Genomic DNA, 9,935 nt, shown 5'->3' with positions numbered 1-9,935 from the left:
GTGCTTGCAACCCAGAGCTTTTATAACATTCTCTGCAGACTTAATTTGTGACAATCTCATGTTTATTCAATTGTGCAATCAGCCAAGGGCTATTAAGTCTCCTGACTGAACTTTGAACACTATAAACACAAAAATAATGTGTTCTTATTCTCCTGTTGCCCAGCCCTGAGATTGTTGTATAATTAATCTGCTGTAGTCTTTTACACACTATTTTTTAAAAAAATTTTATTAGTGTATATTAATTGTATGAAAGGATTTCATTTTATTTCCACCACTTGCTGAAGAAGCTATCTTTTACCCCAACACATATTATGGACCCATTTATCAAAAATTTGGGTGTGGGCTTATGGATTCATTTTTATGTTTTCTGAACTAGTCCATTGATGTTAGGGTCTGTTTTTTGGCCAGTACCATGAGGTTTGTTATTATGGCTCTGCCATATAATATTTAAATTTGGTACTCTGGTACTGAATTTTGTTCAAGATTGTATTATATGGGGCCTTTTATATTTCCTTATGATTGTCAGGATTATTTTTGTTAGTTCTGTGAACAATGTCCCTGTGTTGTGGTATATATACTTGTAATCCCAGCATTTAGGAGGCCAAGACTTCAGAAGAATAAATTCCAGGTCAGTTTTGGTTACATAGTGAGTCCAAAGTTACATAGTAAGATCTTACCACCAAAAAAACAAAACAAAAACAAAAACACACAAACAAGTAAATGAAATACGACAATACAATACCTTCACACTTACATTCAGTGAGGCAATATTCATAATAATCTAGTTATGAAATCAGCCTAGGTGCTTATAATTAGATGAATGAAGAAAATATACTGTATATGCAATAGAGTATAGTTTAGCAAGAATGAATAAAATCATGTCATTAGCAGCTTGATGTTTGGAACTGGAGATCAACAGTCTAAGCATCTACCTTAAGAAACTTCACCATTGCTCGGTGCCAGTGGCTCAGGCTTGTAATCCTAGCTACTCAGGAGGCTGAGATCTGAGGATCATGGTTTAAAGCCAGCCGGGGCAGGAAACTCCATGCAACTCTTATCTCCAATAAACCATCAGAAAACTGGAAGTGGTGCTGTAGCTCAAGTGGTAGAGCATTAGCCTTGAGCTGAAGTGCTAAGAGACAGTGGTTAGGCCCAGAGTTCAAGCCCCATAACCAACAACAGCAATAAAAAAAAAGAAACTTGATCAAAAAGTTCTAATTAACTTCAAAGTAAATAGAAGAAAAGAGCATAACATTTCATATAAAATCAAGGAAACTAACACAAGACATTAGACAAGTATAGAAAATAGCCTTTTTTCTCATGCCTGCCTAAAACATTAAAATTGTTCATTTGCCAATCAAGAAGGTTCAAATGAAATTAACACAGTCATACTTACCACTTTGTTTTTAGGCTGTTTTCATATGTTTAATAGCCATTTCTATTTCTTCTTCTGTAATATGTCCAATCAAATTCTTTGCCCATGTTTCCCTTTGTATTGTTTTAGAAGTTATTCAGCTATACTGCTTAGCACAGAACAGCAACAAGCTGCCAACCAACCTGTGTAAGAATGTGTGATGTTTATAAGTTCAGTTTTCTATGCACTAAAAATGGCAAGAGGTAAATTACTTCATTGCCATAGCATTAAATTCTATCACATTTATAAAAAATGTAAAACAAGATGTAGAAAGTAGAAAACTAACACAGTCTGGTAAAGTTTACCCAGGATTTTGTTCTTATTTGAAGAAAGAATAACAATCAGAACATATGATAAACAATACAGACACATAAATTCCTTCTTAGTTCTAAGTTGGAAACATTCAGTTCTTTGTATTCACAATACACCAAGTCATAGGTATGAATTCTAATACCTAATGTTATGCCTGTGACAGTTCTGCCCAATTTTTTCCTATAGTCAAGAGTTGTTCCTGGATGTAGTTTCTCTCTTTCAAATCCAAATCTTCAGTAACTGTATGTGACACTCTACAAAGACAGCTTTTCTACTTTCTTCTTCTTGTCCATTTTCTATGCAAATCATTAGCAGAAACAGCATGGCCTCTTGAGACTATATTTTTTCATTTATTTATTTTTAGATATTCTATTAATTATCTTTAGTTGCACAAAGGGGTTTCAATTCAACACATTAGTTGGTGAGTACAACGCATCTTGATCAATGTCACCTCTGTCAACATTCTCTTCCATCTTTCCCAACTCTCCCCATCCTCTCAATTTACCTGCTTCCACTTTCACATATGTACATTGAATGTTATAACTGCATTCACAAACCCTTCCCCTCTCCATTCATCTGCCCTCCCTTGACCTTACCCCTATCCACAGCACAATTTTTTTTATATATTACCTGCATTATGCACCGAAGAAAAGCCTGAGTATTGATCTAGCAATTAATAACAATTTTTATTCAGAACATTCAGGGACAAATAGCTCTGAATGGTCATATTCTAATCATTTGCTGTTTGACAGTGGAGATGTACTAGTAACTTGGCATCTGATAAGTTATTAGCACTTGTATTAAATTCAAGTATCACAGGATATAAAGAGAATTGTGGATGTAATTGTTCAGTAACCCAGGTAAACTCTCTTCTTTATTTCTCTTAAAGGGAGTTGTACGTGTACTGGATCTTGAGTGAATGGACATAGGTGAGAGAAGAACTAAGGAAAGGTATCCGTGATATTGGAAAGGAAGTGGATAATGGCTCTGTGGAGGAAGAGTTAACAGCACAGCAGTACCTAAGCACCCTACTCTTCACACAGGAACAAAGTAGAGCAGGTACAAAGGTGGCTCACGACCAAACCCATGACAATTGGGATGGTCTCAATGTTTTCTAGATCAACCAGAAGTTTCAAGTTAAAATTCTGTAAAATGGTGGTCAGGAACCAAAACTACTCCATGCGTGCCAGGCCCTCTCTTGCAGACATTCTTTATCCTGAAAAATAACAAGATTTGTATTATCTTATACATTGTGTTGTAAACTGTCCCCCAAAAGATGCAGTAACCAGTTGGTAGATAGTCAATCAAATGGATGGATCAAATACAGGAAGGCTGGAAAGATGGTTGAATAAACTTGCATGCAAGAAGCCATGTGCTGGTGGCTCATGCTTGTAATCCTATCTATTCAGGAGGCTAAGATGTAAGGGATCTCAGATCAAAGTCAGCCCAGGCAGGAAAGTCCAGGAGACTCTTATCTCCAATTAATCGAAGAAAAGTCTCTCTCATTCTGTCCTGTTTAGCTAAAAGCACTATGTGATACTTTCTTCAGGACATATGTCCTGTGTCATCTCCTCTGTATGATCCTTGTGATCCTTTCAGGCAGCAGAATTTCCTCATCAAGTGTGTACGTCCACAGAAGCTCATATCACCTTGAGTCCTATTTTAAGTTATTTTTTGCCTCTCAACCAAAATATGAGTCAGTCTGTTGTATCTAAACATGCGTAGTACCAGACCCAACATAAGCATTAAAACCTAGCATAAGTGGAAGGAAACGCTATGCATGGTTTCTCAATACTGAACAACTTAGCAATAATATTGAATGTCCAAAATGCATGGTTATGAACATAGGAAGACCAACATGCTGGGAAATAATTGCGAAGTTATTATTCCACATTCTCAAATTTTTCCCAGCATTTAATTGGCAGGTTCCAACCCCCTTATTCTATACAAAATGTTCTCTCTATACACCATTATCTCAGCAAAGTACCTTGCATTCTCTCCTTTCCTTGCTTTCTGTCTTCTGTAAGCCAGCTCAACAGTCCTTTCTCCAATATATAACTAGGAATATGTTTCGGTGTATGTTTCCCTCCTTAGCTCTCTAGAAACCTGTGCACCCTTCTCTCACTGTCCTACTTCTACTATATTGCTTTGATTGCTTTACTTATCTGTTTTCTTGATACATGAATATTTTTAAAACCCCATTATATTCTGTAGGATACTTTCATCCCCAGAGCTCAGGCTGGCAGTGAGGGACATTATAAAAGAAACACTCAAAATGTGGACACAGATACCTTTTGTATGTCAGGTGAAGTGAATTTCACTTTTAAGAGGAGCTCCTGGGCAGCACAGTGATTTACCCAGAAGCAGAGTTCAATTGACTTACACTCTAGCTCTCAATTTGAATAAACTGTACTAGATACTCTGTAAAGCCCTACTACTGTGGCCAAATAATGAAGACTTAAGACAAGTCAGTGAAAGCGGATGGGCATTGGAATTGGTACTCATGACAGTATACAAACAGCTGGTCTACCAACTTCCCTCATGGAAATTGCCTCTGTTCCTAAAAAGTTATCTTGCAAAGTACAAACAGAAATGAATTTCTCTTATCTGTTGAGAAAGGCACAAAATAGTCACTTTTAAGAAAAGTGACTCTCAACTATAAAGTGACCAAGATCAAACGTCTCTGGGTTGGAGAATTCCTTGTCATCATACAGCACAGAAGTCAGTGATGTTATTATGGTTGTACCCTGGATATAACAAATAAAGCAAAATTTGAGTAGAAAGAAAGGATGGAACACACCTGTCTAATCAACTTCGTTTACAACTGAAGATCTCAGGTTCCCAAAATAACAATCTCATTTCCAATTAGAAAGACTAATAACAACGATGAATTTAAGGGTAGGAGCAGTGACTATGTTAAAGGGTCCCCAGTTAGAAGTTCAAGGACTGAATTCAGAGAATTTGGGTGGAAAAAGTTCTAAATTACCTCTATTTATCACTAAGGTTTAAACACTGATGTTTGTTCCTGTGCATTCTTCTAGTGTATCACTTCTGTTACTTACATAGCATATGTGGATTACAGTATAAAATGGAAGCCTATGCTTGCTCTTGAAAAGTTGGGAGTTTTTAGAATTCTTTCATTTGGGCTTTTTTAACTGGAGATCTTATCTAATTAGTGATGACTTCTGGGGTTATATCCACAAGTTCACATGTACTGAGTGCTTATCATTGGGATTCAATGTGTTTTTGATACATTAAAAGTATGGTGGAACTCATCCTCAGATGTGTCCTCTTTAAAAATACAGCAAGGATGAAAAAATTAGAAAACTCATCAAGTTGCCATTTCAAGTCCACCAAGCTGTCTCTCATTTTGAGTCGGCAGGGATTATAACCATACTATAATTTGGAAATTCATGAGCACTGAGAGCAGTGCAGAAGAAAGAATCTTACCTTAGGGATTATGTAGGTTTATTTTTGTTTTATATTTTTTTGTTTTGTTTTGTTTTTTGTCGGGCCTGAACTCTGGGCCTGGGCACTGTCCCTCAGCAATTCCGCTCAAGGCTAGTGCTCTACCACTTGAGCTGCACGCCACTTCCAGCTTTCTCTGCTTATGTGGTGCTGAGGAATCAAACCCAGAGCCTCATGCATGCAAGGCAAGCACTTTACCACTGAGCCACCTTCCCAGCCCAGGGATCATGTAGTTTCGGCATTTAACATCAAGGGTTACCACATGGGACACATTGATGGGGATGAGGTCAATGTATCTCTGGATCTTATGTACCACAGCATCCAACTAGGGCATGAGGCTCCTGTTCTGTATGCAAGGGCTTTGGTGCCTGCCAATGACATGTTTAGTCTCTTCTTGGACTTTAGCTGATAAAATGAAAGAACTGATGTTATTGGCCATAACATTTTAGGATTACATGAAGCATGGTGAAAGTGTCCTGACAGACCTTTAAGGCTATAAATACATCCAGATTTGCTATGCTATAGGCAGAAATAACTCTCCTACCACCCAGGCTATAAGCTAACTATGTATGTACCTATATATTAGCATATAAGATAATCATGATACATAGAGATGATTAAGTGTTTCAGAAGATAAATATCTTGAACAAATACACTCAGGAAAGTACTATCTTTGCAAGAAAAATATAAATTAATCGTAGCCAAGTGCTAGGGGCTTGGTGCTTATGTCTGTAATCTTAGCCACTTAGGAGGGTGAGATCTAAAGATTACAGTTCAAAGCCAGCCCAGGCAGACAAATTGATGAGACTCTTACCTCTAATTAACCAGTAAAAAGCTAGAGACACACTGGTGGTGTGTCTCAAGTGGTAGAGTGCCAGCTATAAATGAAACCAGCAGAGTAAGAGTGAGAGGCCCTGAGTTAAAGCCCAGTACTGGCTTTATTTATACAATTTAACCAAAGGTTTTAAAAATTGAATTCTGCTAACAGATCTATATGGGAGTATAGGTTTGTATTGTGTGTTACTTACAATAGATCCTTCATCATATTCACATATGCCAAAGGCATTCATTTTTGTTTTTTGTTTTTATAATATAATCATAATTGATTTGTTTTCATATAATTCAGTACTAATAATTGGCCTTATCAGTCTTTTAACAGTTTTAGTGGGCTTTATTATACTATTTTCACACACACATATATATGTACTTGATTATTATGGTTATAATCACTTCCTCATCATCCCCTATTTAGTACTTCTCCCATGGTATCATGCTAGAAGTTTGGTCCCAAATGTGGCATTGTTGAGTGGTGGTAAAAACTCTTAGTATGGCCTGTTGGAAAATAATTACGTCAAAAAAGCTCCACCCTCCATAAGTGCTAGTCAGAGTGAATTCATTGTCATTAGAAAGCCAGGCACTTTCCTTGAATCCCTCTTCCACAAGTACCACTCACCATTCTCACATATGCTCCAGCCAGTGTGAAGCCATCCACCATGGGTCTACAAGTAGATAACAATTTCATACTCTTGAACCTCCAAACCATGAGCAAAAATGGACTAAGAAATACACACACACATATGCGCACACACACACACACACACACCATTTGAAGTGGTCTATTCTACCTAGGCTAATTCATGATACTTGTGCCTACTGAAATTACCTTCCATGAAATACACTTTATCCAGGGTACTTTGTCACCCAAATCTAGTTTTGATGATTTTGATACTGTTCATGCTATCTTCCCCCACCTATTCTCAAATGTGAAAAATCATCTCATTTTTATATACACAAATTACAGCTAGTGGTATAGAAATTTCAATGATGGAGTTTCTCTAAGAAACCCAGGACAGATGACATTAGTAGTATCCTCACAATATCTTTGTGAAACCCTGCTCTCTGTCTGTGGACTCACCTGTAATCTCTGGGTGTTTCAGCAGGAGCAGGAGTCCGTATTTCAGGGTAGTGCTTATTGTCTTTGTTCCTGCTCCAAAAATATCAGTTACAGTGGTTATTAAGCTTTCCATTGTAAATTCAGACTATTGGTTGTACTTTTCCTAAGAAGTATATGATTCTTTATTTCTCTAATTTATTTGCCAGCATATTTAATTACAATGAATCCAGATAATTCAAGTTGTTTTAAAGATAAGAAAACTCAGAGTGGAATATGTAATATTAAAACTAACACGTGCACAGTATAGCAGAGAATGCAGATTAGTTCACCCAAACTTTATTTCCTATGTCCTTATTACTACTTTGTTCCAAAATGTCACTTACCAGCCATCTTTGTAGCTAAGTGGACTCCACTTCCTAAAGTTCTATTGTCTCCCAACAGCACCATCAGCTAGCAACCAATTTCCACATGAGACTCAGAGAGACATTTAAGGTCTAAATCAGTAAAGCTTTGATAATTAAAGGAAAAAATTAAAACCTTCCACATTAGACAAAAATGGAAGGAATTCATGACCACTAAACCAGCACTGCAGAAGACACCTAAAGAAAGACAAGGAAAGAGCTGGGTGCTGGTGGCTCATGCATGTAATCCTAGCTACTCAGGAGACTAAGATCTGAGAATCATGGTTCAAAGCCACCCTAGGCAAGGAAAGTCCTTGTGACTCTTACCTCCAATAAACCACCAGAAAACTGGAAGTGGCACTGTTGCTCAAGTGGAAGAGCACTAGCCTTGAGCCGAAGAGCTGAGGGACAGTGCCCAGGCCCAGAGTTCAAACCCCACCACCAACAAAAAAAAAAAAAAAGGAAGGAAGGAAGGAGAGAGAGAGAGAGAGAGGAAGGAAAGAAGCAGATAAATACAACAAGGAAAACACAGGAAAGAATGAACCCAAATACATGAGATGATTACTTTATGACCCTTCCATATCACTTTGGGGCATATAGCTTAAGGAGTGTTAGTTAAAAAAAAAAAAAAAAAAGCAAGAGAGATACCTGACTCCCATGCTTATCACGAAACTATGCACAAAGTTGTAGAATCTGGATAGGTACCAGTGAATGGATAAAAATATGGTATTTAAACACCATAAAGTAAGCTAGATTTTGAATACTATATTAAGGACCAAAGAATAATATAGTTTTAAAATATGGTATTTGGGCAAGAGCCTCTGATAATTGAAGTATCAGAGTCCTGAGAGTCCATTATAACTTGGATTAATGGAGAGGCTTCATATCATTAAGAAAGTCCCTCTCAATGTATGTAAAATATAAAGATCTCATCTTTGGTGAGGTAATCAGACTTTTAATGAGATTCTTTATTAAATTCAAATACACTAATAATTCTTCCCTAGCAGTAGACAAGGCAGAGAGTAAAAGTAATTTGCTTTTTATCACCACCAGTTTCTTCCAACTATTCCTCCTTCACTTTATTCCATCTAGAACATATGACTTATATAATCAACTCAAATTGGAATTGGAAAATTCTTTGAGAGACACCTAAATCAATACCTTAATTTCGCTATTTTCTTTATATTTCTGCCTAATGCTACAAAGTGGTGGAGTAAGACAAGTTCAAAGATGGATTTATTCTCCACAGTTAACTCTTTTCAGATTCTTTTGGCTTTAATCTTACCCTAGTTCAAAGAATTTAAAATTATATAACTATCATTAAGGAATCTATATTGTGCTTCTCATCACTTTCCGAACATACACAAACACTATTCAGATTCACAATATTCATCTTTTCCTCTTTGATTAAATTGATCTCAACTAAATAGATGTCATTATTGAAACTAAAACAAAAACCTATAGCACCTCTAAGTCTATAACAAGATGGACAACTTGAATTTACTCAGAATTATATTTCCATAATTCAGACATTTATCAAGCCACAATGCAAAGAGATAATAAATCTCAGAGCCTGTATTTAATATCAAGTCTCACCTATGATCATTCTACAGGATTTCCAGGATAAATTTCCCTAATCATTATCTGAATTACATTCTTGTCTGGCTCTCTGGCTCTTATACATACATACACACACACACACACACACATAAAATACATTCAAATCAATGCCAACATTCAGGCTTTTAGAGTACGTACTTGCAAGACATCTTCACTACTAGAGTGGAGATGTTTATTCAGATTTATTTTTTGCTACGTACAACTAAGTCATCTCCCTTTATCTTTCCTATCACACATATCCCAATAAAATTGCCTCCCATGTTCTTTACCAAAATTCTCAGATCATATGGGAAACCTGAATAAATTAAACCATTCATTTTCCTGTCTTTGTGATAGGATTGATCTACTTTTGTTTCAGGCTTGATAAATTGTATTTCCTAACTTATTTGTATTTCCAGTTCACTCAAGTTGTAAATTCTTTTTTCACATAAAATATTAGTACCTAAAAACAGTACCTGTGATTATGAATAATCCAATCATTGAATGTTACGTATTCTACCATGCTTAATCCAGATCCAGGTACACAGTGGGTATTAAAGTGCTTAACAAGTATTCTTGTTAAGAAATAAGAAACCAGGTACACTTCCCTGATAAGTATAGAAATGAACAAAGAAATAACATTTCACCTGTTCCATTTTGATGAGGAAACAATCAATGAAGTCACAAGGATTGTTGCTCTCCAGGGATTCTTGATGTTCTTTTACTTTTATCCAAAACATAACTCTTTTTTTTATTATTGTGAAAATACTGTACAGAGGGGTTACAATTACATGGGCAAGATAAAGAGTGCATTTCTTATCAAGCATTGTAGCCTCCTCCTTTGTTT

The 9,935-nt window shown here is 36.4% G+C and overlaps 1 pseudogene; it reads right to left on the bottom strand.

Moving 5' to 3' along the window:
- Positions 1-2,689: 2,689 nt before the first annotated feature.
- The window catches only part of LOC105999352, a 12,358-nt pseudogene continuing 5,112 nt past the window's right edge, over positions 2,690-9,935 (bottom strand).

The sequence above is a fragment of the Dipodomys ordii genome, unplaced genomic scaffold (genome assembly GCF_000151885.1).
Source record: "Dipodomys ordii isolate 6190 unplaced genomic scaffold, Dord_2.0 Scaffold188, whole genome shotgun sequence".
In the NCBI taxonomy this organism is placed as follows: domain Eukaryota; kingdom Metazoa; phylum Chordata; class Mammalia; order Rodentia; family Heteromyidae; genus Dipodomys; species Dipodomys ordii.
Note: the sequence above shows the minus strand (reverse complement) of the source record. Positions and strands in the feature narration are given on the sequence as shown.